The following is an 8,868-nucleotide window of genomic DNA, read 5'->3' as shown; positions in this document are numbered from 1 at the left end:
TTCTTATTGTGATTTACGCGAAAAAAGGTTGCACGAAAACCAGGCTAGGTACTCTAATGGGTGGGTAGGCGCCATGCAAATGAAAAAGAGCAACATGCATGTTGATTGAGCAGCATGCATGTATACGTACATGTATAGGGTGCCCTGTTCTGAACTGAGAAAAGTATTAATTTATTAGTTTTGTTATTTTATTTTAGCAGATTTTTCTATGTACGCGTGTCCCCTCCTTTGCCTGCCACCCCCCCCCCCTCTCCCCCGTTAGTTAGGATTTTAATTCCTCTGTTATCCCCTTTCTTGCATTGTGTTTGTTTTGTTTTTCCTGTTGTACGGTAATCAGGGGGATAGACCTCGATAGGCCAATGGCTTTCTGTCTTTCCCCCACATCCGCCGTACAGCGGAAATCATTGTTTATATTTACTGTGTTTTACTATCTGTTTATGACTACTTATACTTTATACTTGTCAATATCTGTTCTGTCGTATAAGATTTTTATTTGTATTTATGTATTTTTGTATTTTAAAGAGGTGTGAAATAAATGAATCTGAAAAAAAAAAATGTATCCAAAGTCACGCTAGTGTACAGCTTGAATAGGAATGCCTTTGTGCGGATATTTGCTATAGAAAACATGATTTTTTTTTAAGGAATTGAAAATAGTGAGTGCCGTTATGATATAACATATTATGCAAATACTGTGAGTATGGAGAAAATTCGCCCCTAAAGATCCGAAAATGGGAACAATATGGAGCGATGTATATAATCGCAGTGTTTGGTTGTAAGGTAATACAATTTCATTTTCCATCCCACGTTACGTCGTATTTGATTTTGATATTCTGTTATCTTATTACAAATGTCGTTTTTAATTCTATTTTTTCTGTAAACAATATTTTGTAATATTTAAAGAAAAAATAAGTAAGGTCTTAAAATAAAGAGAATGGTCATCGAAAGAATTCAAATTCAAAGTCAGGTGTGTACCAGCACACCTAGATAATGGACTGAAACTACTGTATAAACACTGAACATGCTGAATATGTATAACTTTCCATTGACTCTAGATTACAAGGCTTTGACAGGCTGTACTTTCCAAAGCTTAATATCTAGGCCGTGTTGTGATTCTAAATACCTCTTTCGCCATTTTCCCATTTATTTCATTGCCACACAGGTATTTTCCACAAGGTAAATTTATTAGTTCGAGGTAATGTAAGTTCGTGTACTTTTTTTCAAAAGGGTCATGGAAATCGTTCTTTTTATTTTCTTTAAAATTCAAAATATCAGGAAATGTCTGGTATTTGGCTATAAATTCCGCGGACCTTATAACGGTACCCCTTTAAACATCACATATGATTACATATTTATTTGAATTATCTATATTAATGCATTATAACATCTTTCATAAGAATAATACAATTAATACATGTACATTAAAATAATAAAATCATAAGGTGCAAATATTTTTTTAAGTAATCGTTTAAAAGAAGAGACGGAGGAAGCTTATGTGAGAGGAAGAGGGAGATTGTGTCACGGAGAGAAAGCTGCGTGGGAAAAAATATGCACTGCAAAAACTCTGGTGTTGATTTAACACCAGCCCGGAATTTATATATGTCCACACCAAAAAGTGTTAAACAACACTAGTTTGGTTTTGGTCTAACACCAGAAAGGTGTTTATACAACTCCAATTTGTATTAAACAGCATAAGTTTGATTCCAATACTTCTTTAGTGTGGACATAAATATATTCTGGTCTGGTGTTAAATCAACACTGGAGTTTTTGCAGTGTGGACTGTGTGGTAATGAATGGAATAAGCTTGGGTACTGGGTTGCACTTTTGTTCAGAAATCTGCAGAAACTTGCTCTCAGCCAGTTATAAACGTCTTCAAATTACATACATGAAACACGGAAAAGGGGCGTTTGGGAAGACGTTTCTGTAGAATCACGAGCGAAAATGGTCGTTTAAACGCAATCGTGATTTGAATCATGATTCTATGATGTCACTGCATGTGTTGGGCTGCTTCCAGTTTGACTCTTGCCAAGTTCAAGGCATGTGCTATTATGTGCTACGCATGCATTTCTGTGTTGGTTATCGCATCGTCCACTTTTTTTTTGGTCATGGCTTTAACTGCAAGTTCTAGTAAATTAACTAACTGGACAGACAATGATCTCAGTTGTTGAGTTTACAATGTCAATATTAAATTGGATTACGCTAAAAATCACTTCGAACACCATTTTCGATAAACTGACAAGATAAATAAAAGTAAACAAAATGAGGTATAAAAGACTGAATATTGGAAGCAAAAGATTGATTTTTCGACAGCCGAGACACGTGCGAAAAGTTGACCTATACTTTTTGGGTCTGCGCACTGTGATGCGCACTTAATCGGCCCGAATCAAAGGAGAAACAGCGTTATAATGAAGGTCGTCTAAACACTGATTATGTATATTGTGATTCATGTTTGTTTTTTTAATCATGATTCAGATCATAATTCAAATCGTGATTCTGGCTTGAGGTCGCATAAACGCAGCCTGATACGACCACTCTCGCTCGTGATTCTACAGAAACGTCTTCCCAAACGCCCCTTTTTCCGTGTTTCATGTTTGTGATTTGAAAAACGTTTATTTTCACTTTTGACTACGTAATCGTGATTCAAATCATGACTCTAGGGTAAAAAGGTGGCGCATAAACGCACCCCTATAGATATAGCATCGATATAAATAATATCGTAAACATTATTGACACACTTCGTCACCATTTAAAGGAGGATACCCAGTTGCGCAAAATTCTCCCGTCACTGTTCACAGACTTCTCGTTTCCTTGCCCATAACGGAAACGATTGGAAATAGTTATTGTAGAATTTTTCATCAATGAACGCAGATGTCACCTTTAATGTGAAGCAATAAAAAGATTACACCTTACCTCTGAAGACTGTCGTTTGAAGATAAAACACGTAAAATTACTGTCTTATTTCGACAAAAGTAATTGAAATATACAGTGCGTGCCACAAAAAACGAAACCGAGATTCATCGATGATTTATCATAACTAAATCACAAATACAATAGACAAATGACCTACCATTATAAAGCGTAGAATCTCCTCTTTTATCTGAAATAACTTTTATTATTATTATCCATTCACGCATGAGTGAGCAAAAACAATTTGAAAAGGGGATACCAAAAAGTCACTTGGCGGGCCGTATCTGGGTTTTAAAAAGAAAACCACATTTTTAAAAGGTTCAATATTTGCTCTTTAATTTGATACCTCAATTACAGAAAATGGTCAAGAAGTAACAAAGTTCTGGTTACTTGAAATAAGGCTTGAATTTCAATAATTTCAGAAAATGAAGAGGTTTTCCAGGCTAGCGTTCAAACTCACTCGACACTCCGTTTTGTTGACGATCAGCCATGCATGAAGTATTTTGTTACCGTGCGATAGCTTCTGTGGGAAACCGTTGAAAACGCGTTTATTTAATGAAATTATGGAAATACAAGCATTGTTTCGAGGGATCATAGCTTTTTTACTTCTTGACCATTTTCTGTGATTAAGGTATCAAAGAAAAGAGCAGATATTGAACTTTTTAGTCATGTGATTTTCCATTTGAAATTCAGATACCCCCCGCCAAATAAGTTTTTGGCATCCTTTCATCGAATTGTTTTTGCTCACTTCACTCATGCGTGAATGAGGAATAATCTAAGTAATACCAGATGAAAGAGGAGACTCTAAGCTTTACATTGATAGGTCATTTGTCTATTTTATTTATGATGAAGTTATGATAAATCATCGCTAAATCTTGGTTTCGTTTTTCCTGGGACGCACTGTATATTTCTACGATCTTTTACCGAAAGGTATATAGAAAAAAAATCGATAAAGGGATGCTCTGGACTGATAATTACGTATTGGTATTGAAATGTAATTCATCGAGCAAAACGTTGGAAGAAGCATCATAATCTGTCAATTTTAAATCTCAGTAATAATTTACATTAAAGGATTATTAAGATAACCAGGCTGTCATGATTAGGCAATATGCTGGTTCATGACGACATATCTCCAAATTCTTGTATTATTATTGTTGTTTTTTGTCGTAATCATTATTGCACTACTATGACTTCATGAGATAAAAATTAAATCGGTAATCCAGGCTGGAAATAAAATAATATGAATAAATAAAATAGAAAGTCATACAATCAAAACACTGGCAATTTGATCAAAATCGGACAAAGAATAAAAAAGTTATGGGTTATTTTACAGATTAACGTTGTTCCGGTAAAGCAGCTTTTGGTATTTTTTTCATGAATATTTAGTGAGCAAACTAATGATGTCACATCCCAACTTTCTCTTGTTATGTATTGTATGAAATTGTGTTTATTCAATATCCTCCTCCAAGAACTAGTACAAATGATTTAAAAACTGATTAAGTGCAATCGATATTCATCGCTGAAATTTTTTTTTGAATGAGGGAGACATGTCTTTCAGACAACATAATAAAAAGGAAAGTGAGGATGTGACATCATCAGCCCACTTAATGAATATTCAAGACGACGTGCGTATAACTGTTTTCACAATATATTGTTAAAGTTTAAAATTAAATAACTTCCTCATTTGTTATCGAATTTTGATGAAATTATCAGCAAATCCTCTTTGATTTTTACTCTATTTATTAGATATCAATATTTTAAGATTTTGGTTGCAAAGGGGGGTCACGTCCACTTTGGACCATTCCGAGAAAAATAATATTTTTCGTATTATTCTCACTTATTGCAATATTATTAAGACAAACTAAATTGCTATGATGTACTACCTTATCATGTAAAAATAAATTTGGGTATCAAAGAAATTTACCTGTCCTAATTTGTTTTTCTATATGTTTTTTATTATCATTGTGGACCAATCTCTTTTGAATAAAAAAAGTGATTTTCTTAGCCACTTTTATTCACGTTTTATGTGAATTTAAAATGTTGTTTGGTATCATCAGAGCGACTAAAAATCTATAGGTTTTGAGACAAAAAACAATTTTTTTAAAGATGGACCTAACCCCTTTTTAAAAATGAGCTCTTCAGGAAAATTTGGTTGCAAAAGGGGTTAGGTCCACTCCATTAAACTAAATTTTTATTTATTCTCCCATATTGCAATATTCTTACGCGAAACTAAACATGAATGATACCCTACCATGTGACATAAAATCGGGTATAAAAGAAATCTACCTGTCTTCATATTTTTGTTTTATTCTTTCCAACAAATCTCTTTGTGGACCTAACCCTTTTTGCAACCTAACTGAAATGGACCTAACCCCTTTTGAAAAAAAAAATCTTTGTCATTTGTTTTCACTTTTTAATGGGTATTTCAACTTTCCTTTGGTATCATTTTAATATAGTGCTACTAAAAATCTATACATTGAGACAAAACGTTCAAATTTGATGAAAAATGGACCTTACCCCTAAGGCAACTGGGCTCTGTATTTTCAGCCCAGAGGAATCCTTTAACTCTCCCCTGTTAGAAAGTGGTTTTCTGTTTAGCCAATCCTACTTTTTTTCATTCTTGAACGATAAATTTGATTAAGCAAATTTAAAATAATGAAATACAAAATGATAAGTACAAAGATAAGTATTGAGTGTTTGCTCATTGCATATTTACATGGACAAGCACAATAAAGCATCATAAAAATAACACAAATCATTGACTGTTTTTTTTTTTTTGAACGATAACTTTGATTAAGCACAATTTAAAATAATGAAATACAAAATGATAAGGACAGGGATAAGTACAGCGAGCTTGCTCGTTGCATATTTACAAGGACAAGCACAAAAAGCATCATGAAAATAACACAAATCATTGATTTTTTGCCTTTATCGTTTGTCCACTACTAATTAGGTATTCAGTAGGGGTATTTCTGATTTTTCGTTTTCTGTTAAAACCCTATGATTTTGTGTGCCTTGTTATAGGCAAGTGGTCTACATAATAGAGGAATGCGTGATTGGTATTCATGTGTCATTTAAAAGAAGCACTAACCGTGCTAAAGTCATGTGCCTATGTACTGATATAATGTAATTATCATTGTTTGTGATTTGCTGGTGACGATGTGTACTATATCTATTTTGAATTATAATATTGAAATGAATCAAAAGAAAAATACGATATAAAAGAAATGGAATGGAAAGGGGGAAATGATAAGCAACATCAATAACGATAACTTTAAGCAAAACAAAAATGATAATGAAAATAACAATAACGATGAAAATCATCATGATATAACGGCAATACTTAACAAACAAAAAAACATTTATATTGCAACTATTATATACAAAAGAGCACCTACTGCGATATTTTTTTAGGGGGGATTTTGACCAGAAATATGGGAATTTTGTGTGCAATGTTACTAATCGTTGTACTGCCACCGCCACCACTATCGCCACCAGTGGCGGACCGTGACCCGGAGGAGACAAAGCATTGGGGGGGGGGGGACAGCATTGTTCACAAACAATACAGTGCCCCCCCCCCATGCTTTGTCTCCTCCGGGTCACGGTCCGCTACTGATCCTCACCACCACCGTCACCACTTCCACCAACCCCAACATTATAATCCCTGACAGCGTAATTAGAAAGACTTGTACCACTAGGGACAATGTCTTCTGATGCCATTTCTCCATCACCAAAGGTGTTTATAGAGGTGAGAACAACCGCCATGCCGTTTTCCTCCTATTCTTTGCCTTGATCATCTGAGTGAGCCTTGGTTATATTTTGGGTGTCTTCATCTGCTTTCCGGCTGCTTACAAACCTGGTGTAGTGTGGACGACCCTTCCGATGATCAGTGTGAGACCAAAGAGAAGCATTGACAGGAAGGATAAAGTTGGCGCCGAACGAGCCAAATCTGCTTCCGGTGATGGGTACACGGCCTTGAGGACTACAATAGCGAACAGACCGTTCTGAACGCCCGTCTCCATGGAAATGGCAATCACTTTGTTGTTGGGCAGTTTCAACATTTTTGCAATAAGTTCACCGAAGAATAGTCCACTCAAGGGTAGCAGGAAAGCAGCGATGTAGACATCTAAGGGAGAAAAAAACAAATACCAAACCAAGGGCAGCAGCATACAAAGAAAGGCTAGTGAAACGACCACCACAGCAGGCTTTAGAATCTTCATTACCTTGTCCCTTATGTGTGGAAGCTAATACTTGAGCAAGATTCCAAGTAGAATGGGGATCATGAGAACGGCTATCTGCATTGCAATCTGAGCATACGGGGTTTCAATCTGTTCGGAATTATTCAAGAACCTTGTGTATATGAATATATTCAAGGGCATAGTTGCATAGTTGCCAAGGCCAGTGTTGTCGAGCAAGCTGTCATCGAGCTGCATCGAGTAGATTAGTAAGGTCATTGCCGAGCTTACCACCGGGGCTGCACCCCTTTAGAAGAAGGCCCAATGCGTACCCAGCCTCAAGTCGTAGTACCCTTACAATACCAAGTGACAAGGCGGGTATAATAACGAACTGGCAAAAGAGTCCGATAAAAATTGGGATGGGATGCTTGAAAGAACTTGCGATCTCTTGGAGGTCCATACTTGCGCCTATGACGAACAACACCAAGGACAACGGAACGCAGAATGCATACTGGAGAACTGCCTGGGTGAATCCATTTCCGAGGTTGACCTTAACAACTATAGCTGCTACCTGTGCTCTTGGCAAATTTCACCGCTGGCATAAAAACTCGCAGCTCAGAAATTAATTAACAGAATAATTACATATGTATGGCATTATACTACTGAATTTAAAAAGCACGAGGATGATCCAATAAAGTAGTTATATACACCAGACTATCTCTCTTTATCTTTATGATGGATTTAGGATTACCATTTTGTGAAGTCAAAAGTTCAATATTGTTTTGATGGCATTTTGATAACATAAGAAAAAGAGACCTTGGTTTCCTCAGTGGAGTTAGCGTTTAAAAATCTATACTCAGTTGTTCAAGATTAAGAGGTTATCTCAGGAGAAAAGGGGGTACTTGCAAAGGGCATATCTTTGATGCAAATGCAAAAAAAGATAATTCAAACGGTTGAAATTTCAAATAATCCTCGCACATAACTGTTAACAACCTGATGCGATGTTGATGAATCTTAAGTAAACTTCGGAACACTTCTTAAATTCCGAGAAAAACAAATATTATTAATGACCAGGTGAGAACGTTGCCCCTTTTCATAAAATTAACTATTATTGTGAATTTGCCCTCCAATTGTAATTAACATCGTAACATGACCCAAAGCCACTAGCGTACCTACGGGGGGGGGGGGGGGGGGGGGGCAGGGGGTATGGGGCGCCAAGTGTCCGCCAGTGTTTTCCGTCCAAATCACGGCATTCCGTACACAAAATGTGTTTTTATTCAGACGAAAATCATTTCGTCATGACGCTTTTTTATTTCGTACACAAAATTTATTTTTTGTCACACAAAATCAATTTCGTCTCGACGAAATGCACGAAATCAATTTCGTCCAGACGAAATGTAATTGCGTCCACAAAGTTTATTTGGCGTGCCATACGAAATGAATTTTTATCAAACGAAATGGCGCACCAAATGTCCGATGGTAAATTCCGTCCAATTCACGCCATTCCGTACACAAAATGTGTTTTTGTTCATATGAAAATCATTTCGTCATGACGCAGTTTTATTTCGTATACGAAATTATTTTTTGTCACACAAAATCAATTTTCGTCGAGACTAAATGTAATTGCGTCCACAAAATTTATTTCGTTGCGATGCGAAAATCTATTCCGTCGACGAAATCATTTTGTGTCAAAACCACAAAAAAATTTCGTTGACGAAATGATTTTGTGTCAAAACACAAAAAAATTTTGTCGACGAAATGATTTTGTGTCAAAACACAAAAAAATTTC

Source organism: Lytechinus pictus, chromosome 8 (assembly GCF_037042905.1).
Source record: "Lytechinus pictus isolate F3 Inbred chromosome 8, Lp3.0, whole genome shotgun sequence".
Lineage (NCBI taxonomy): Eukaryota > Metazoa > Echinodermata > Echinoidea > Temnopleuroida > Toxopneustidae > Lytechinus > Lytechinus pictus.
Note: the sequence above shows the minus strand (reverse complement) of the source record.